The sequence below is a fragment of the Nelusetta ayraudi genome, unplaced genomic scaffold (genome assembly GCF_046127955.1).
Source record: "Nelusetta ayraudi isolate G7.1 ecotype Tasmania unplaced genomic scaffold, CSIRO-AGI_Nayr_v1 ptg000053l, whole genome shotgun sequence".
NCBI classification, from domain to species: domain Eukaryota; kingdom Metazoa; phylum Chordata; class Actinopteri; order Tetraodontiformes; family Monacanthidae; genus Nelusetta; species Nelusetta ayraudi.
This window is the reverse complement of record NW_027466103.1, coordinates 5,936,879-5,959,386: the sequence shown is the minus strand read 5'-3', so window position 1 is coordinate 5,959,386 and position 22,508 is coordinate 5,936,879. Positions and strand designations below refer to the sequence as shown.

Genomic DNA, 22,508 nt, shown 5'->3' with positions numbered 1-22,508 from the left:
GAGGTTGGCCGGGCTGAAGAAAAAAAAGCAACTGCCGAGGCGGTGCTGGACCTCCGGACCTTTGTGACCAATGGCGTGTCATCCCTCACTTTGTCATGTTTAACTAAAACCAGTCCCCATTTAAAGCAGCATCCATCAGTGTTAGTTGAGAACAATGACAGATTGCCTTTCTGCAGCACTCAAAGCATCTGGATCCTTTCTCTACTCCCCCTCTTTTATTTATGGTAAACAGCCTGAATAACAGCTGGGCAATGGGAATTTACAAGTTAATCAATTGTTTGTTAGGAGCCCCGACGATGCCTCATCATACCCCACCATCTGCAAGTTAATGTTCATTTACCATGCTAATCTCACCATAGGATACAGCATATCTATTGATTTCGTTTTGGAAGAATGTTTCTTTTTTTTTTTTCAACAGTTTGTATTATGAGTTACTCAAAAGAGCCAGAGATGCTGCATTCCAAATGTTGGAATGTCGTTAAGAAACTTACAATTCAGATTTTTAAGCAAAACTGGAGTTTTAAAACACTGTTGTGTTGTTCCAAATGCCCCGGAAGGCATAAAGTTTCACACTGTGTCCTGTGCTATCCTTTCGCTTCATGTCAAAGTTAAGTTGCCTTTGTCTTTCCTCAGGTTTTTGTGCCTGTGGCAGGGTCTCGCTCTTTTGTTCGCCCCCTGCTCCTCCCGTGCACCACAAGACGACCCTCATGCACAGAAGCCTCAGACAGGTCAGTCGCCAGCACACCCCCAACACACAGTTAGCAGTCCACATGATTGGACACACATCAACACCACATCCCGATCAGACGGGGGGGAAAAAAAGAAAAGCTGGCAGGAATATTGTTTTTATTTGAGGCAGGAGGCAGAGTTTCAGATTTTGCGTTTGAGCTTTTGTAAGCCAAAACTATCCATTTTAATATGTTGGGCTTTCTTTCAAAGTCAAAGATGAAGCAGACAAAACAGACAATAGAAGAAAGTATTTGCTTCCCTTTGCTCTTGACCACCTCGCCCCCAGATAGAAGGAGCATTTAGAAATGAGATGAACATCAATCGGTCTGACAACAAAATGTTGTTAAAACTCATAAATGCACGGCGGAGCACCCCCCCCCCCCACCCTTAAAAAAAATCTTTGAGCACATGCAGAAATTGGCAGACATCTCCCTATTAAATCTACTTTATTTGGCCACGCTGTCTTGGCAGCCTTGAACCAGTGTGAAGACAGGGCAGCATTTACAAGCGCGCTGCGAGCACTCGGCGTTCACCTTTCCATATTTCCCGGCTGCAGCACACAAACCCGCACGCTACTTTATTTATAATCCAACCAACCTCGGTGTGCAACTCTTGCCCCGCGCTGTTGCTTGCATCACACGCTGAGGTCACTTCCCTCTGCTCCTCCACCGCTGCTCTTGCATTCCAACATGGCTCTAGGACAGCAGCCCAGTGAAGCTCTGTACTCCTCAAATCACAAAGAGGCCCAGATCAGAGCCGAGCTGGACGCCAGCCAGGATGCGGGCCCTCACAGCCCAGGCAGCTGGGGGCAGCCTATAATAAGTGGGAGACAATGAGAACTAGCACACCTCCCACGCTTTGCATGCGCATGTCGATGCAGGATTGAAATTAAACGGTTGCGTAGTTTGTTTTTCTTTTTTTCTTTTTGTTTTTTTTTTTACACAGTGCCACGCTAATTAAAATATAAATATGGAAACCACTGCTGTGCTTTGGTCCGTATGTATACATTAAGGCTATGTGTTTAACACAACTGACCTTGCATGATGTATTCCGTGCAGAGAACACAGCTTTAAATCATTGGGTTGTGTTAAAAAAAAAAAAAAAAAAAAAGTTGCTTGATTGTTATGATTAAAAACAGTGTTTTTATTTTATTTTTTTCATGCACATGCTTATTGTTATGTTTCATCGGCACTTAAAAAAAAACAAAAAACTCACCTTCACCTTCCACCCACTGATTTTTAAATAGGACACAACTGATCCTCCAGGTTTTCGCTTTTCCGGCAGTCATCAAAAAACACGTGTGTGCAGTTTATTTATTTATTTGTTTATTTCTTTTTTCTGTTTCACATGGGAAAGTAGACATATTAAAGGCCTTCCGTTTTAATGAATAATAATGAACGCTTTGCTGTGATGTGGACGGCGTCGGCGCTTTAATGGTCCCCGGTAGCCTCTTAAGCCTCTGGTGATAAATCTCGCGCCGGCCCGGCGCTACAGCTAAAACCCAAACCTCATTCAACTTCACATCCATCAGTATTTGGCTGAAAGCGATGACAAAGCACTTTCAATTACGCCAGTAACTGACTCTGGAAGCAGTTCATAGCGGGGACCCGGCCTCAAAGACAGCAGTGGCGGCAGTGGCGGCGCAAAACACAAGGGCCGGGGGTGTGTGTGGGGGGGGTGTGTTGGAGAGGAGGGCGGAAAAAGGGCTGGTAGGGCATCCGTTTGACTCGCTTCCCAAATAATGAAAAGGGTGGTGCGACCGGCTGACACCATGGGATGCCTCCAGCGCCGGCAAACCCAAGGACAATTCACCTATTTTGTGCGCTGTCACCACCCGGAGTCTGATTTATGGCGGGGACATCCTTCCTGTGACCCGTTCGTCCATCAGCTCGCCGCTACGAGGAGACTCTGGTGATTAGAGCCTGAAGTATCAAAGCATCCTCAGTCAGGGCCCTTGTCTCGGACCTGGGGGGCCTCCAGCGCTGCTGAATGGGGGGTGGTGGCGTTCGGTAGGGGAGAGCGTTGCAGCAGGAGAGGAGTGCCATTCTTAACCCGGAGCACCGGGGGGGTTGGGTTGGGGGGGGTAGGAGAGCTTTTTGAGAATCCATCAACTGTAAATGCTTGGGCTCTGTAAATGTTGCTGTTTTCTTTCCCTTTTTTATTTCCTACCGTCCCACGGCTCGTAATTACATTACGTGGAGAGGCGCGCTCTCTAAAAGTTAACGTGGCACTGTTTAATTGGAGTGATTTTATCCGTAATTGCATGATCCTCCACCACTTTTTGGCTCCCACTTTGAATAAGCAGGCTAATTTTGGCATCCGTCCTCAAATTAATCAGTATAGCGCCCTTAATAGTGAAGATCCCCCCCCCCCTCAGAAAAAAAAAAAAAAATCGGAAATCGTTTTTTGAAAAATGTAGATTCACTTGAAGAATAGTAGCCTCGCCCATCGATGAATACACGGAACACCCCACTCCCCCACCCACCCACCCATCACCACCACCATCCTCCCACACACACACACACACACACACCGCCACACACACCTACCTCCTAAAAAAAATGACAGCACTTCTCAGGGAAACATCTAATGCAGCGGCAGATAAGTGATGATCATATCCCCGTCTTTTAAAACGCCTTTATTACATAAATAAAAACCAGAGCGTGATCCTCCAGAGGCCCTGATCTTTTAAAGCAGCTCTGACTCCAACCCCCCTGATGAAAGGCCCACACTAACATCAGGAGTCCACAGCCTTTACTATCTTACTTGAGGCAATTATGACACAGAGGAGATCTTTGCCTTTTGCACTCCAAAAGAAGATGAAAAAAAAGGCATCCTTCTTTTTTTTCTCTTCCCAGGCTCAGTTGTAAAAATAAGCTTGCTCTTCTCAATTGCAGTCACCCCGTGGCCTCTGCAGTAGCAGCAAGGATGTATCGGAACAAGCCATGGGGCAAAACAAATCACTTGTGATTTACAGAATTATAAAGATTTTAATAGCTGCAATGTTTCTCGCTCAGATTGGTCTTTATTTCCAGGAGTCAAAGTTTCCCGGCTGCCCCGGGCTTTTTAAAGGCAGTAATTGGCCAACAGAGAGACTCAGGATCTCCCAGAGTGATTGAATGTATTTGTTGATGTGAACTCGAGGGTATCACTCTAAAGATCACAACTCCGGGTTGGTGAGAGCATGCAACTTATCAAGCACAATGCAGTTTGCAGCCGTGCTAGCTGGGCAACTTTCCCATACAGTTTTGTTTAAAGTTTGAACCTTTCTGCCGGGCTCCACTCTATTTTTACTGATTAGTTGTGATTCCACATTGTTTCGCGGTGAACTCGGGGACGGCGCTGTGCGAACCAAAGACGGCCGGACGTTAATGCAGAATAATAGTTGTAACGAAGGGCACGACTGTAATTCCGACATGTGAAAAACACGTCGCTCTTTGAGGGAGAGCTGAAAGAAGAAATCCAGTCTGTTTTCACCACCGTTTCGCATTTGCAATCGAATGTATACATGTTATACATTACATATATATGTAAAATACACTTTTTTTTTTATCGCAAACGGCACAGTGTTGGAAGCTGTTTAAAGCTCTGCAAGACGTTCAGTGACTCTGTGCTGCTGCAAACTCGGGGGGGGGGGGACAACAGATAATTATAGAACAGCACTGTGGTTGGCGCTGTCGCCTCACAGCAAGAAGGTCCCGGGTTCAACTCCCAGGTGGAGACAGTCTTGGTGGGTCTCTTTTCACGCACACAAACATCAAAACAGGCGTTGTGGGACAAACATCCAGTCGGTGTCCTCAACCAGACGCATGTGTGCAGCTCTGCATCTGGCTCCTCGGGGCCACACAGCGGCCACTGCTCCTCCTCCGAGGATGGAAATCACTTAAAGGGGAAGAGAAAAGTTTCTCCACAGATAGAGTCTGATGTGACCGATCGACTTCTTCTTCTTCTTCTTCTTCTTCTTCTTCTTCTTCTTCTTCTTCGTCTTCTTCGTCTTCTTCTTCTTCTTCGTCTTCTTTGTCTTCGTCTTCTCTCACACCATTATTTCCTCAGATATGGCTGCAGCTAAGCTTCACAAATAATTACAAACATTAATCGAATGAAAATAAATATTTCTGCTTTATTATTTTTCGCACAGCGAGCCTTTTGAAGCACTTTTTTTTGTAAAGAATAACAAAAATTAAATAAATTCTCTGCAATATTCTAATATTGAGACTATCCATGTAATAGGATAGGATATATTTCCCTGAATATATATTTCCACCCAACTCTTTTCTGATTCAGATACAAAATCTGCATTTTCTTGCAGGGCAACTCTTGCTCTTTCCAACTGTTTGAAGAAATGAAAAGCAAAACAGGCCCAGCTATATTAAGCAGATCCACCGGGGGAGGCATAATGGAGTTTGACTCTCTACCGGTGGTCCCCTTGTTAGTGTTGCGTGTGCGTGTCAGAACTGACAGTGCAGGTAGCTCGCACTGCCACTTAAGGTTTTAGCTTCAGTGGCTTTTGGAAAGAAATGACCGTGACCTGTGTAGCTGGAGCCCGCATCCCACAGCCTTTCTGCCTGACAGCTGCTCAATGGCAAGTGTCTGCCAGCATGCCGAGGGGGGGGAACGCTGCCAAGCAGCCGGAGATAGAGATGATTACCACATCCCTCTGTCCCTCTCAGGCTGCTCGCTGAAAACTGATACCTACTAACAAACTGCTGTCAACATGTCAGCGATGCGGAGAGAGAGAGAGCACCAGGGAGTGTTCAAGGCAGAGAGGCGGTTGGGAGGGAGGGTGGGGGTGCAGCGTGTGTGGGAAAAGCCAGCGAGGAGGAGACCAAACAAGTTAGGATTAATGACATTAGGACGGGTCTGTCCCCACCGTCTTCACAGTGGACACTGTAGGGAAAGGCTGACCCAGCGGGTGACAATGATGGATGTCAGGTGGAGGAGCCGCGGGGGTCGCCGGTGAGCAAGGCTGCAGCGTGGCGTCGCGCACCGTCACCTGTGAAAACACAAATTTACACAGAGTTCAACTGTAAGCAGAATGTTGGAAGAAATCTGCGCTGGAACTTCAATATTTATCAAACTATTATTTATTTATTTGTTTGTTGCTGTCACAGCCACACTGTGTGCTGGGCGGCTACTGCTACGCTGTCGGGAGTTTTTATTATTTTTCACATTACTTTGAAGTTTAAACATTGTTGTGCAGATATGCAAATCAGCCCCGGACCTTTACTCCAGTCACTTGAAACTAAGAATTTCCCGCTGAGTGAAGAGTGGATGCCGTTGTCCCGGGGAGGAGTTCTAAATGTCATTGTTTTTGAATAAATCCCACACTGAGCCACTTTAAAGTGAAACCAGAGAGAAATCACAGTTGACATATATTTGACTAATTGTTGCAGTGGGTGGGGGCGGGGGTGGGGGTACAGAATGCTTTCTGTGATGGAGTCTGCATGGAGCACTTTGCATTATCAGTAATTAGAATATCAACAGTGATTGCAAAAAACAATATATTGGTTTTTTGAAGGACATTTTAACAGCTCCTTTATACACATTTGTTTTTGTTTTGTTTTTTGCTCTCAGGATGGAAGATGACAATTATGACAATTCACATCCCAACTTTTTTTTTTTTTTGTGTAAGACAGGACAACAGGGGTGAGATGGGGAAATACAATGCACACTCAAACACAGTAAAAACCAAAAAACCAAAAACAAATTAAAGGGAATTGTTTGCAAAAACATTGATTGAAAATAAGCCAGGATCCGCATGAAAAAAATAAATGAAGATATCAATTTAATTTACTTGAACATTCGTTTCTCGAATGTGAACTGTTGGATCGGAGGGTTAAAATATTCTCAGTCGGAGCAGCGGAAACTTTGTATCCAGAGACTCGCGCGGTGCAGCTTTAATCCCCACACGAGCACCGCAAAGGTCGAGGATTTACTTTCTCATTTCAGCTTTGAAATGCCACAAATAATAATATTAATAACAATGAGCAAGTAAAGCTCCAGTAATTCTCTGCGCGGAACTTTTGTTGGGCAACAAGATAAGTATTTCTCTACGAAAAAAAAATAAAAAAATCAATTTTCGAGAAGAAGACGCTATGGAAACAAACCTAAGTGCTAGTTTGAACCAACCCCATAAGGCTTTCAGGGAAACCACGGAGCCTAAGAAGCACTTTATTAGCCAGCAGGGGGGGGTCAGGAGGAGCAGCCCTGTCATTGATTGAGGTTGGAGGATGCATCCACAGCTGCACTTTCTCTAAATTTCTAAGAGTAAATATGCACCTTTGAAGTGGGGGGTGCCTGGGAGCACTCCTCTGCACAGATTGTGTGGGTTTCTGTGGGGAGCTGTACTTACGGGAAAGATCAATGGCCAGGGCATTAGGGGGGAGAGTACACTACACTGTCCAGCCCTGCAGCCTACACAACGGCTCGGCAGCCCCTGCACGGCCAGCGTTGTGGAGCTCAGGGCACTTTAATTCTCCGTGCTGCTTCCTCACACTGATAAATTTCAACCTATCTGCCTCCAAAATATATGGCAGGGGAGTGAACTTTACTCCCATTCTGGCTTTTTTGAGGTTTTTTTTTGTTTTTGCTCAAATAACTATAAGTTGTGATCTTGAGAAAATGGGCACAAATGTTTGGACAATCTTAGGGTTTTAGAATTATCTTTCATTTTCAGCTCTGTTTTCATATTATAGATTATTCTTATCGGCTGCAGGCTTTGTAAAAAAAAAAGACGGAAAAATGAAATATTTTTGACAGGAATTTTACTGCTCTTTAACTTCCTGGAAAAAGCAACAAAAAACAACAACCCTCCGTCCACTTTGCGAGAGCACGGAAAAAGCCCTCTCCTGCTCATCGTGCAACTGGATTTGCGTGCAACTTGTGGCAGGCTTTAAGTGCATTATGCTCTCGCCGAACACACTGCATCACTCCATATTGTGGTTTGTAAAGAGAAACGGAAAAAAGCCTTTTGGGCACACCGCGCTTCGAGACAAGCCTCGTCTGCTCCCGGCTGGCGCGGACCAAGAGCCATCCAGCAAAGTCTTTCATTCTTTCTCTTCCCCCCCCCGACTCTTTCCGTGGCATCTTTCGATTTCTTAAAATATTCCCATGGATTTTAAATCAACAACAATTACAACGACCAAAAAAAAACAACTCTGCGGAAGATGAACTGCTTGTAAGATCCTAATTACTTGAGTCTTTTTCTCTGAGTCTCAGTAAAAGATAACAAACAATCAGTCTAAGCAGAGTTAACTCCTCTCCCTGAGTGAGCAGCGTGTGTCGCCTGGGTGTCAGAGTGCGGCCGTCGCAGGTGTCGCCCGGCGGCCTCGGAGACGCAGCCAGAGCCAGTTAGTATTCAGCAGCGCTGTCACGGCCCACAACACGCCGTGTCACTCAGCCGTGCCGCCGCAGCCCCGCGTGGCAGCTCTGGCAGTAATAGAGACGTTGACGTCTTCCGACAGAGTGTTTATCTAAAACTAATGCTAAGCAACCGGAGCCAGTCGTACCCCTCTCCCCCTCTCCCCACCTCCCCGCCTCCCCTGTTCATTCATCCCGCAGGAACTCTTAGAATTCACGACACAATGGTCCCACCGCAGCTCCGCGTCTCCGTCTATCATTATTGTTATTATTCGCATTTCAGTCGGAGGCGTCTGGTGTGTGTTTCGCCGGCCAGACTCCTCCCGGTTCCCCTCGCGGCTTTTTCACAGGTACCCGTGGAAATTTGTGACGCTGCGGTAGCGGCAGAAGGCGTCACCTGTGCACGCTGGCGAGACTCTCCCAGCCCGGGGCCTCCCACTTGGTTGTTTACATATTTCTGCCGCCGTGTTATTCTTTGACATTTGGCCGTGGAGATTCTCCTCCTGCCTGCCTGACTGACTGCCTGACTGCCTGCCTGACTGCCTGACTGACTGACTGTCTGCCGCGCACAAAAGGGCAGATTGGAGCTTTTGTTGAGGGAAAATCGCCGGCGCTATTTTAATTCGGCCTGATTCTCTTCCTCTCGCACCTCACGGAGAATCTCGCCGGGATAATCCGTTTTGTCGTGTCCGACGCGAGACTTGTGTGCATTTTGTGAGGCGCGAGAGGCGGAAAAATAGAATTCCTATATATTGCTATATGTATCAGAGAGCCATGATGGGTTCATGAAGTGTATGGAGCTATCTTTAGAGGATTGATTTCCCATACTGCCATGCAGTTGGCTGCATTTATATTCCATGCCTGTGGCTCCGTGACCCCTGGTTCTCCTTTGATGTGGCAGGCAGAATCACAAACCAGGATGAGGCAGCGAGAGGGAAGGCTGAGGGATAGCAAAAGGTGAAGCAGTCTACAATGGAGTGGGGGGTGGAGGCGGGTGGTGGGGGGTGGTGGTGGTGGTCGGGGGATTTTTTTTTTTCTTCTCCTGCTTCTCCTTCTTCTTCTACTCCTTCTTCTTGTTCGCGCTGGTGCAGGTTTTCTAGCGGGGATGAGAGGACGCAGGGATGAGGCAGCGTGGAAAAAAAAAAGGGAAACCTTTTCCTCCCTTTTTCGCAGGGAACCGATGAAGCCATCATCTGACAGATCTGCGAGGGGGTTTTGCACCGAGGGCGGGTCTGTCGGTGGGTGGGTAGCAAAGGAAGCCGGGCCCGAGAGAAAGGGATGGGTGGGGGTGGGGGTGGGTGGGGGCGCAGGGGCGGGAGGGAGGGCGTTGGGAGAGGGCACGGCGGTGGCGTGGAGCTGATAGAGACGTCAGCGCCGCTTCAGTAATCTGGCGACGGCTGGCCGCAGCGAGGGGGCCGTCGGGGGGGAGGGGAGGCGGGGGCCCCCGCGAGAGCGTCGGCATGATAGAGCGGACCACCCCGACAACACTGGCGGGGGGCCCCGGCAGTGCGGACAAATCAAAGCGGGGAGAAGTAATTTTTGAGAAATTACAGAAATCTCCATGGAAATTAGCATGAAACACTTTCTAATCTCTTGCTTTTCACCGCCGACGATCGGGGTCAGCGCTTCAACTTCTGCAGCCCTTGCTTTCCCTTTCTCTCGCGCCCCCGTCCCTAATTTCATTATTCCCTCTTGATTTTTTTTCTCCTCTTCCTCCCGCTTGTTCGTCTTCTTCTTCTTTTTCTTCTCTCTCTTTTTTTTTTACGTATACTCATTTTAAACGGGCCGACGCGGCGAGGCGGCCCCTCCCCCTCCCGCCTCATATTCCTCCACCATTCATTTGCTTGAACCCCCTTTTCCATTGACCACAATTAAACGTTTAGATTTCAAAGGCAAATCAAGGGAGAGCCAAGCCGTGCCCTTGGAGTGACACAGGATCAAGCTGCTGGGTGCTGCCGCGCCTCACATGGGATGAATCCCTCCACATTTGTCCTCTGCACCCCTCGCTTTCGCTCTCGCCGTGTCTGTCAGGGCTCGGGACGCCGTCGGAGTGAATGGGAGGAGTGAGAGACTCCTCGTCGGGCTGCTGGCGGTCAACGCAGAAGCGCCAGAATAAGACGCAGTTTTTCTTGTCCCAGTGTTTGCATTGAATAGTGTTTGTCTGAGTTTTAAAACATATCAGGAGACATAACAGGAGAATTTTATGCACATACTTACTCATCTATACATACATATACAGAAATGTATCTGCCACATTTAACAGGGCTAATGAAAAAAAGTTTTAGTTTGATTTATTTATTTATTTATTTATTTACTTACTTGTTCATTTATTGGCTATTTTGCGGTTATTAAAATCGTTGTTGTCATCCTCACTGGTGACTGCAGACAGTTTTCAGCTGGAAAGAGCAGCTCTTGCTCCACTAGAGCACTCATACTGAGAGCTGGACTCTCTGTCGTCGTGCTCTATGGAAATTGTTCCCTGCTCACATGCTGTTTTCAAGGCTGCCCACAATATTGAACCTAAACTGTGAATAATTAAAAGAAATTGTTGGGTTTTTTTTGTCCATATACATACACATGTATTTATACATATATACATTTTTATTTTTATTTTTGCAAAAAAACAACACAAATTGTGTCTAGAATAGTGCAACACAATCTCATCTTCTTTTCCTTTTTCAAATGCTGTGTATGCTTTCTAGAATTTGATTGAACCATAGATAAATATATTATAGTATGTTCTCCCATTTATGTCCTCACTATTGGGACATTGCGAGGGAAACTGCCAGAAAATTCAGTCGCAGCATATCCAAGAGGGACCAGGGTCTCTTCAAATCTCAGCGCAAACAGGAGCCAATAAAAAAATTAAATTGGGTCATCTCCCCCTCTATGGTTAGACAACAACAGAGGAAGCCATAAATTATTTTTCACGAACCACAAATTATCAGAAATTAGCTGTGAAGAGTTTCAAGCCGTCCTCTAAATACTGGAGTCACTTTGTTTGAATAAAAAAAAAAATAATAATAATCCACCTCATCATCACCCTGTCATGCTGGTGAGTGATTCCTTTTCAAGTCAACTGCATGTCATGTCGGTCCCAACCGACTCCCACCCTATTAGGTAAAGATGCACACAAGTCCTAGTGGGAGCAGCACCGGCCAGACAGAAATAATGGCCACTAGGTCCATCTAAAATAGTGACATTTGATTAGCATTACATCCTGTGCTGATTCATGGGAAACAGAGTAGCGGCGGAGGGGAGTTAATTAGAGCGCATGCAGACTTGGCACGTCGCACTGACAAGCAGTGGAAGTGTGTGTGAGATGTAGAAACCTTTCTAACCTCTTGTTAAACCTTGTCTTCCGTTCTAACGCTTTGCCCTCTAATTAAGCTCCAGAGATGGATTGTGTGTGTGTGTGTGTGTGTGTGTGTGTGTGTGTGTGTGTGTGTGTGTGTGTGTGTGTGTGTGTGTGTGTGCGCGTGTGTGTGTGTTTTCTTTTTTCTTCCAAACCGCTCAAATGCAAGTTTGCTAATTGCTAACTATAGGAAGTGACAGTATCCTTTAGGATCCTAAGTCATGCAACCGTGGGAAGAGGAAAACAAACTTCTGATCAACAACAAATATTTAGAGAGGTTCACTTCTTTTTTTTTTTTAGAAATACATGTAACGGCTGGCTGCACGTAAAATGAAAGCAAATATTTTGACGCTAAAATCGGACTTGGTAGCATTTATTTGGACGTGATCCGCAGTGGCAAGGATGATATTTTGACGCAGAATCACTGGGCAAATCTTGTTTTTGTTGAGGTTTTTCCGAGCCGTTCCATCTACAGGCTGTGTTGCAAATTGAATATGTTTTTTTTTCTTTTTTTTCCCTCTGATGCTGTGTTATTTTTCCTCTAAAGGATCCACAGATATAAAGCCTAGGACCTCATTTAACCTGACGGTACAAACATTTGGCAGGGCCTGTGTGTATACCTGCTCCTAGTTGTGCTTCTGCCAGTAATAGATAGATGGCACTGCATCCAAGGTAGAGCAAAGGGCCAGAGACTTCTCCCCAGCATCTCGCAGGGTCCTACTCTCATTATCCATCTGAAAATTAACCTGTCAATTTATCAATCAACACCATCTCGAGTTTTGTGCCTCCTGTTTGGCGAGCAGCGCCGCGGCGACGCAGACGCGCTGATAACCAGGAGGTATGTGTTTGTTAGTCTAGTGAATGAGCGCATTATCACTTAAATGACTGCTATGAATCACAATTGCTGCCAGTCTGTTGATAAGGGGCACACACATACACAAGCAATTTGATTTTAGAGTATATTTCTGTTTAGGCATTCTTTTATGTGTCAAGGAAAAATAAGGTCAGGGCCAGGCGGACAGTGTTGCGGCTTTGTCGCACACACACTTCCACAGGCAGCCTGTGTGCAGGCTGCATTGTGTCAGGACGGAACTCTGTGGTTCACCGCGGTGCTGAAAGGCAAAGACTTTACAGACGGCTGATTAGCTGCCGTTTATTTATTTATTTGCTTGTTTAAAAAAATGATTTGTTGCTTTTTCATTTTATTTTTTAAACAAAAAGACCAATATAAAAATGGACAAAAATTTTTTTAGGACAAAAATTAAATCACACCAATAAATATAATTACTACCTCTCGAATCAATGGAATCAATATTGATAATGGTAATAATAATAATATTTATAATAATAATATAATAATAATAATAATTTATTGGCAATTCATATGTGTATAAACAATTTGATTTCTAATATAACTGCTTCAGAATAATAATTGATATGTATTTAATTTATTTTGTGAAAAAAGCAATTCAAAGCTAAAACAAAATATGCAAACTTACAAAGTCAGTAGAGATGTTCAAATAGAATAAAATACATTTCTTATTTTTATACATTTTTAATTAAAACAGCACTTTAAAAAATAAATATGCTACTGATGCTTCTTTTTTTTTTATCATGAATGTCAATGTAAAATCATTTTATGAATACACCGTACCAAAGCACCAGTGCTGACTTGGTCTTCAGTCAGTGTCAGTATGGTTTTAAAGTGTTCTGAGGATTTTACACACATGCCCTAATTCTTCCCTATTGACTTTAGAGTTAATGTTACATCTGCTCTCCTACACATCTAAAGGAAAAAGCAATATTGGAATGTGTGTTTGCACGCACAGCGTGCCACAGTTATAATAAGCCCTGGGATGTGTCTTTATCTCTTAAGAGGTTATAATGTGATAAGCTAAACCAGACCCTTAGAAAAAAAATCCTACCAAGTGCAACCGCGGGTTGGACCTCGATTGCTTCGCTTCATCTTTCTCTTTTCCTCTGCGTTCTCCTCGTCTCTGTTCAGGTTATTAGCCGCTACATAACTGGACCCCCCCACCAACACCCAACCTCCCCTTTAAAAAACATAAGACGGATGCAGATGGAACCTTATAGGGGTTGTGAATAGACGTGCCTTTCTCCTTATGACTATTTGCCAGCGGCCTTATTGTGTAGAGATGATGGATTGACGGGGGCGCTAGCGAGGACAACATTGGGGGAGACTATTGTGAAACGCTGACCGAAAGAAGTGAGAAAAAGGGAAGAAGACAACATCTGGTAATTTGTTTCAGGGAGCTCAGCCTAATGATGTAAGCAGATTACTTTCCATCAGATAGGCACCGGGGCAGAGGGGTCGTCTTTCTCCCCTTCTTTCTTTCTTTCATTCTTTCTTTTTTGTGTGTGGGTCACTGAAGACAGAGGCGGCAACCACCGGCCCGCACTCAGGTACTAGTTCGTACACCGACGACTGTGCGAGCTTCGCTATGCCGTTTACTAATTGACACACTCGGGGAGGTGGATTTGATCTGATCAAAAAATAAATAAATCGCTTGGCAGCGGCTCGTGTCGGAGCCTCTTGTCACTGTTTTGACGCCTTGAAAGGGCGAAGTCCCCGAGCCGAGCGTCTGAGGTGGGATGTGAGCCACCCGATGCCGTGGGTGCCCCCCCCCGTCTCACCCCGAACCCCCGATACTCTCCCCTCCCCTCCTCAGAGAACAGAGATCAGTGGTACGCTGGGACTGAGAGAGAGGGCAGGGACCCGGCGCGATGAAGGACACTGGCTCTCTGTCAACACCAGGAGGAGGCTGGAGGATGAAACACACCATTAAGAGCAATTTGGAGTGTTGCTCTAAATTTTCAGGCGGACTGATCGATCCTGACAGGAGGGCACCGCACCGCCTGCCAGATCACTTAAACCAGTGCCCCTTGTCTCACGTTGCTTAATGTCATGTCATTGGCCATCATCCCCAGGCGAACGGCGGGCCGCTGCATTTCGTTTCAATTACCACTCGTAGGATTACCTTTTATTTTTTTTTTTACACGTCGGTAATCAATAAGGATTTTGATAATAATGTCATAATGCAATCCTGGTATTGCATTTTACTCTCTTTTTCCACCTCTCTCTGTTCTAATCCAAAGTGAAATCCTCTGAGATGAGCTGTCCTGTTGGTTTATTGATTTTCCACCCCTCCACATCCCCCCCATTCCTGCTCTGTGATCGTCGGTCAGAAACTTGAGAACCGAGGTGCAGCAGAAGAGACTCCTACCTTACTCAATGGCTTAACCGTCCGACAGGTAATTTACATGACAATAAAAAAGAACAACAAAAACATAACAAAAAATACAATATATTTATAGGGATTGTTTTGCACATGAATGCAGCTCAAAATAAAATAAGACAGACGCTGCAAAATCTGACAAATTAAACTACCAAAGCGACGATCGCAGATCTGATAGGTGCCTCGGTTACTTGAAAAAAAGGGATGCGTTTTAGATAGATTAGTGATGAAACATGAAAAAAACAGGCAGGAATCTTTAATAATCTCAAAATAGAAAAACAACGCACAAAGTGTTATTGTTCATAAGTGAGCGTTATTTTCCTCAGCAGATATTCCCAGTTGTATGGAAAAAAAAAAAAAAAAAAAAAAGGCTGTCTGCTGTGCAGGGCCCTGGTCCTGCGCATTATTGCAGCGGCAGCAGCACTGACATTTTATATGCCATCTATTTATTAGTTGGGATGTTCATTGAGGCAGCTCAGGTTAAGTATCTTGCTCAGTGTCTGACTGCAGATATTGAACTTGCGGCCCTCTCGCACCAAGTTCAGTTCCCTAACCACAACCAGTTTGCCCCTTTTGAAGGATGAGGTCTCAGCGAGCCCGGCACTCTGTATACCACACAGACAGTGATCTATTCTGTGTCTGATATCATGTTGCTCCATGTCACTGACTGATGTTACCTGCGTCCCCTCCCCCCCCGTGCGATGATTAGATCCGTGGCTGCGCCCACTGCTCGCCTCATAAAATCACTTTCTTTTCTCTTAACCCGCGAGATGCCGAGTCTTCGGTGGCGGCAGCGAGTGAGGGAGCGGAGGGAGAAATAATAGCTGAAGTTATTTTAAAGGATGAGACTGCTCTATTGTGCGGCCGCCGCTCCATCCTTGACAAATGCCCCTCATCCGAGTCGGCGACATGCTCTGCCGTAAAAGTGGGTTACGCGCGGGAGTGTGACTCATGTAAGTCACAATGCACGGAGACACCTGCTAAGCACATTCGCATGTAATGAAACACAACGCAATAAAAAGTAATGGAGGCAACATGCGAGAATTATGTCTGATTCTGCTCATCCCTGCTCTCTACCTTCCTGCAGTGCCAGATGCAGAGTTGCATCTGTGACTGGGAAGCAATAAAAAAAAAAAAAAATCAAAACATTTAAAAAAAATATATATATATTTTCCAATTTTTCCCCAAAATGTTTTTGATGGTTAGTGTTTTTTTGTGGAAAAAAAAAGCACTTTCATTTCTTACAGGAGTGAAGATGGAAATAAGCCCATCTAATATAATCTGGCATTTTTACATGTACCTCTATACATGTTCATTGAAATGCATTGTCTGTATTTTTTAAATATAATAAATAATTGAATTAGAAATACTCCACCAATTAAATTAATCCTGATTGAAATAACTTGTCAACACAAAAATACATTTTCTATTAGAATCTTTTTTTTTTCTTTTTTTTTCGTATAGATAAATCCATACTATATATATATATATATATTATTGAAATTAAACTCAAGAACACAGTGAGCCTTAAATTTGTTGTGGTTGGGGTGATAGGGAGTGAACTGCTAGCCCATTGTACCTTTAATGATTTCTCTGTTCTGCTGTATATCTTCAGGGGCTGTCTGCGCCACCAGCTGAGGCGTTAATACAAATATAACAGATCATTTGTCAACTAACCTGTTTTTAAGTGCCTTTCACCAAAAGTGTGACAGGCAGGTGGGGAAACATGGCAGACATAATTAGGTATCCGCTGTTATTGAACCATCCTGAGAATTCACGGTTGTTGTTGTTTTTTCTTTCTTTCTTTCCAAGCACTTTTAATCAGCTAATTGTGATGTTGGTCCATTATTGTTGTTTTTATTATTTTTTTCTATTTCAAAAAATGTATTGATTCATGCACCTGTCGTTCAGAGTTTATTCTCAAATCAAGACAAGGGGCTGGACAAAAAAAAGAGCATCTCGTTAAATAGTCTTATTAGCCTTAGCTGTTTTCTTCTTTTAAAGAATAGTAGGGCAATTGATAAAGTCTAAGCCCCGCCTCCGCCGCCTCTCCATTTTGTAATCACAGGCAGTTTGGCAGCACGGCGTAATTAGTTTGCACGCCAGATTTCCCATGAGCCCCAACCCAGCTCAAAGCCAATCCCTTCCTCATCAGCAGCCCAGAGACTAAACACCTACTTTATCTGGTTCCCCCAAGGCTGTCCATCCATGGGGAGTCAGGGTGCCCTCAAAAACACTGCCAGCAAGGGTCTCCAGTGCCTCGGGCTTATACGGGTGAAACTTCAGATGGCAGATGGCACCTGGAAAGGAAAAGACCGTGTCTTTAAGGTAGAACTGCCAGACAAAAGTGGAACATCATATCCTGGAGCCTAAACGTCCCAGGGCTGAGATTAAAGCATGAAATACATGTTTAGAGGCACCGCAGAAGTCTTCCTTTCAAAAAAAAAAGAAAAGAAAAGAAAATGCAACTGATCAAAGTGTCTGATGTGTGGAGGCATGCTGCAGGGTATTTTTATGTTGTCACCAGTTGACAATAATCGGGGAAATATTTCACAGCTTGTTCAAGTGTCACCGCCGATAAGAAGTTTGAGTGTAACTTATTACCGCCGCTATTTGAGCGCCAAACGTGATCGCTGCATCGTATAGGAGAGCGTGTCCTTTTTCCTCAATCTTATCCCGCTCACTCCTTTCATTGCGAGTATTTGTAGACGTGCATCTGAATTGCCTCTGCCAGTCAACAGCAAGAAGTGATCGGGCAGTTTTTAATACCACTAGGCCCATCTGGGAGAAGGACCCTTTTCATTCGGCATACTTGGCTGCTTGTTGCCTCGCCATAATGGGCACGCTGAACGAGCTCTGAAGCAATAGCCAATTAAATGCCTTGAAGGGGATGCCTCGAGGCCCGGCATGAAAGGCTTCAGGTGTGAAATGCTTGTTTTTCAAGAGTGCTGCAAATGTTGGCTGCTTTCAAGTTTGCTATTGCCCTGCTGGCTTCCCCTTTCAGCCCACCCCAGCAGCCCTTCTCATGTGGAGGAGGGTAGAGGCTAGAGGTGATGGGCAAGAGAAGACCACTTAAGTACAATTTTCTATTCAGCGTTCCAAACCTGTGCACTCTCGTGTTTTTCACCGCTGCCTCGTCACAGTGAACAGAGTTTCACATAATGCGGACAATAGCTTTTTAGCACACAATGGAGAGACGAGGAGAAGCTGAAGGGCAGACAGGGGAGAAATATGGACGGGGACTGAAAGTCTGCAGCGTGAGTCCAAACCCGAGCCTGTGGCGGTTGGGTGATGGCCGGGTTGGCTGCGAGAGGGCTTAAAAGGAGATGGATTGTTTGCTAATTATGGTCATTTCTGACCAGAACACGGCAAGTTCAACGACTACTTTAACGCCTTATTGAATAAAGTAGAGACTTGAAATGCAATGGTGAGGGACGCTTCTGTTTTAGAAATTTGTTTTCAGACCCTACAGGGGGGTAGAGCGAAGAACGTTCATACGCGGTTCAAGTGCAAGACACAGACTGCCCCGTCTGCGGGTTCACGCTTGCTGTAAATGGTCGTTAGCGCCAACGTTTCTATCTCGAGTGTCACGTCCAGACGCATTGAAGTGCACTGCTTCAGACCGCTCTCACGGACGACGTGGAACTCGAGAACCAACATTAAAAGATCCTGCGGGCACGGAGAAGAAGTAAATCCAGGGGATATTAATCTTATTGGGACCATACATCACCCTGGTGTCAGGTGGAGAGACGAATGGCTGCCTGTTTATCTGTGCTAAGCTATGTGGTTTACCTAGCCATCGCTTCGGCCGCACATTGCTGCTAATAAATTGGTTAAGTCCTCTCGCGGCGATCGCCCTGAAGTTAAGGCAGCGGGTTGCGTGAGCTCACACCACCACGGCCAGCCATCCTCACATCCTCCCCCCTTTTTTATCTGTCCCGATTGGGAGAGCCGCCTTCGATAAGGTGAGGGGAGGAGAAATCATAATAAATGGAGTCCATTAGAAGCAGCAATGCATCAACTGCTTGATAGAGTGATTAATAAACAGGATTGGATGGTGATTGATTAAAACGCTTAATCAAACTGTTAGAAAGGCGCAATTGGCAATGGGGCATAAATGCCCCGCTGGGCTCCAATGTTTGAACGGATACCTAGCCGTTGTGTTGGCTGTCGCCATTTACAAAGCCACACTGACCTGTAACATTAAAAACCACATGAGTACGCCAAGAGATGCAGAGCTCTGTCCTTTTACGGAATTAATCATCAAAATTGGGCCCCTTTTGAAACCTCAAGGTTGTTGTTTTTTTTTCTTTTTAACAATAAAGCAGCCGCTGACTTTGGTGGGCATGTGGCCTCCTTAAATATGGCTGAAAGGCCCAGAATCACTTAGTAATCAATGAATAAAATCACTTGCAAAGTCTGCGGTGGTGGATGAGTGGGCAGTGACATGCCGCTAACAACGTCTTTGAGTCTGAAATGTCATTCAATTCCGCTAATGCAAAGAGAAACACATGGAGCAGATTGACATGTCAGGCTTCGTAAAGTTCAGACTTGATGTATAGCACATTAAGACAGGAAATTACACAGGTTGTAATTATCAGCAGCGACTGACCTCAGGTGCTTAACGTTTTCGGGTTAAAGTACTTGTACTTCGCTTTTAAGGTTTGTAGCGCGAGAAAAGATTGGCATGTGTGTGCAAATGGCATGCTTTTATTCAGGGAAATGAATGAAGCAAATCGAGATAAAGTGACGGCCAGAACCATTTCCATGTACGCGCTTGATGATGATGTCCATTCACCTCCGTGAGTTGGACGCCTGGCGGGGAGGCCGGCGATACAATTATAGTCGTCGCAAAGAGCTGATGGCTTCGCATGGCTGAAGTGAAGCTATTGACTTGAAGAAACATGGCTCCCGTCGCTGTACTGAACTCAGTGGTCGCCTGTTTGTGACTACAAACATAAAGGAGATATCCATGAAAGAAGTATTGTCACCACTTGATGCTTTGACTTGATGAATAGAATTCGCACTGCATGTTCCGCAAAGGGTTTAGTCAAGAGGAGGAGAAACTGAATGGATTCTAAAGCAGTTTTTACGGTGCTACATCAAATCACTCTCTGCAGTGTATGAACGTTAAGAGCCAACACCTACTGCATGAAAGCCCTTCAAAAAAAAAAGAAAAATGAAAAAGAGCTAAATATTGAGGCTGCTGTCGAACATTCATTCAATGTTCCTTACGTGGTCAATAATATTAAAGCAAGTAAAGGTTTTGCTTTTGGGAATTATTTGATTTGATTTGAATTAACTCTGAATACTTGCGTGGATCCACTTAACAGGATGTTGTTCAGCTGTGCTGTTGTTTTTAAACTGCATTGTGTACTCTGTTTTAATTAGCCACACACGAGACTAAATGGTGGATTGTAATTTGTGCGCTTGTGAGGCTATTAACCATCCTCGGGTTTGAAGCGTACAGCGCACGCCATTTAAACCGAATGGAGTCCTCCGTTTGAATGGAAGTCAAATAACTGACACATGAGTGATTTGTTAATTATGGAAATTGGCTGCCGCAGGAAGCTGGTAAGTTGCAGGAACTCTGTCATCTTAAAGGGTATGGCGAGTTGTGATAATGTAGTGCCTTGGCACGGCCCTCTTGATGTAATGACAGGTCAATTTGACTGGCTTTATGCTCTGGACCCTGCTTCTTTTCCTGCAGCTCCAGCAGCGCTGACTGGCCACCTCCCCCCACCTCCTTTTCTTGTGTCCCTTGGACTTTGATTTCTCCTTTGTCCCGCTGGCTTCTCTCGTGGCACTTCCCAAGAATAAGAGATGCCATGCAGCCATGACCCCTTCACACCGCACTGATGACTTCTGTCTCTTCCATGCATGACCTCTCACCTAGCTGCTGACAGCTTGATTAATTGAAGAATGTTATGATTTATGAGTATCTTCTCGGCATGATTAGCAAGGCAACAGGTGGCTCGACCAAACAGCTAGCGGGAACGCTTCTTGGCGACCAGAAAACAATGGAGGATTATATTTGGAAACTGTGTTTTTGTAAAGCGCTGACTGTCAGCTCGGTTTAGCCATACATCATCTTGACTGTTTTGTCCACCGCTGCGGTTTGGATGTCTTCACAGAAAGGTTCCTTTTGTCCGACATACAGAAAGACGTCACGTCTCAACAATGCAGCTAGCCAGCGAGCTGTGTTGTCTATTAATCCACAAGTTCTATAAGAAACTGCAAAAGAAATAAAGGAGCGCTGCGAAGGCAGGAAGCGGTTTGTACAATCTTTCCTCCCCTGCATCGGTGAATGGCTCTTACCCAACGCGATTGGCGATGACATTGTGCTAATGCTTGACTCTGCGCGGCAATGAGTGTCATTTAAAGAGTGCCGTGTAAGAGGAGACGTGTCACCGGTGACACAGGGCCACATCCAATTGTCTACACAAAGCTCGATGAGTTAACTCACCTGACAGCTCGCCAGATAAGTCTTGTCTTGTATTGGAGACACTTAACCGCCTAATGGAAGGTGGTGGTCCAACTCAGGTGACAAGGGGGCGGGGTGATGAAGGGGGTCACATGAGACCTTCTCATCGACTCCGTCATTCCAAGGCGAAGGAGGACAGAGTGGGATGGCAGCCTCTTGACACAGTGTCACCGGCAAACTGTCCGGCTGAGCGAAAGCACATGGTAAGACGTGGCCCTTTTCTATTGACATGGATTTGTTCTGACCTCGGGTCCAGGGGCCGTGACAACTGATGGATGATTGATGGTGCTGTTTCAGCAGTGTCAATGAGAGAGGCAGGCACCCCGGAGGAAAGCCAGAGTGATCAAGAGTGACCTGGCGCTAACTTGTGTTGGCCAACAAGGAGTTAGCTATCAACAGCTCCTTCCTGTCACCCAGTCCTCCCTCCACTGGTGTCCTTCTTTATTTATTGGTTATTTGTTGAGTTTCCATAAAGTGTTGAGCAAGTTTAAAGCAAAGTCTTTAAAGTTTGTTTAGTATAAGACTCCAGTCCCTTGCTGACTTGGTGTGAACAAATTATGTCAATCATAGCTACATCGCAGAGCAGCAGAGCTATTGTCAGTTGGATAAGTTTTAATTATTGTCATTAGCTTGCATTGGCCATGAGGAACACTGCACATATTAATCCTATGTGGCTCATTGGTGACATGATCAGAATGTTTCCAACCCGATGGGAACCCGTCTCCGTGAAAGATTTTAGCATTTGTTTCAAAAGCTACAGATATCACTTTGAACGTTTTTGTTTTGTATAAATCTTCCAGTGAACTATTCAACATCAAAAGGCCTTATATAAACTGGTAGTGGTTGTCTGTCTTGTCATGTAGCCTCGTGTGTCTCCTCCCCTTCAAATTCAATTTCAAATGCTCAAAAGCAGCGACTTCGCAAGGCATCGAGTGAAGAAATGTCGGTGCGCTTGTGTTTACAATGAAACAAGCCATCAATGAAAAATTAATTATCTGGGAGTCCACAGAGGTTAATTTTGGTCACAAACCTTTCGATCCCTAGCGGCTGACCCCGCCAGCGCTGGTCACTGCACTTGCACCTAGCTGAGGTGACACGTGCGCTGACCTGTGACACGGGCCAGTGGCAGCAGAGTAAAATGAGCCGCGCTCCCCGAGCCTCGCTGCACTTGGAGGAGCTTAGAAGGCTTCCAGCTGAGAGGAGAGGGGTGAGGTTTTAGTGCCGCTCGCCGTGTGTCACCCGCCCAGCCTGCGTCCTCGGCAGACACCCCCCCCCGCCCCAGCCAGCCCTGCCACCCACCTCTGCTGTCTCCTAGAGACAGCAC

At 45.4% G+C, this 22,508-nt stretch overlaps 1 long non-coding RNA gene across 1 annotated transcript in view; it reads left to right on the top strand.

The window, feature by feature from the left end:
• The window catches only part of LOC142896509 (uncharacterized), a 54,718-nt gene that overhangs the window by 14,697 nt on the left and 17,513 nt on the right, over positions 1 to 22,508 (top strand). The window contains exon 2 of the long non-coding RNA XR_012928363.1: positions 634 to 728. This is a non-coding gene — a long non-coding RNA (uncharacterized LOC142896509). The remainder of the gene's footprint in view (positions 1 to 633; positions 729 to 22,508) is intronic.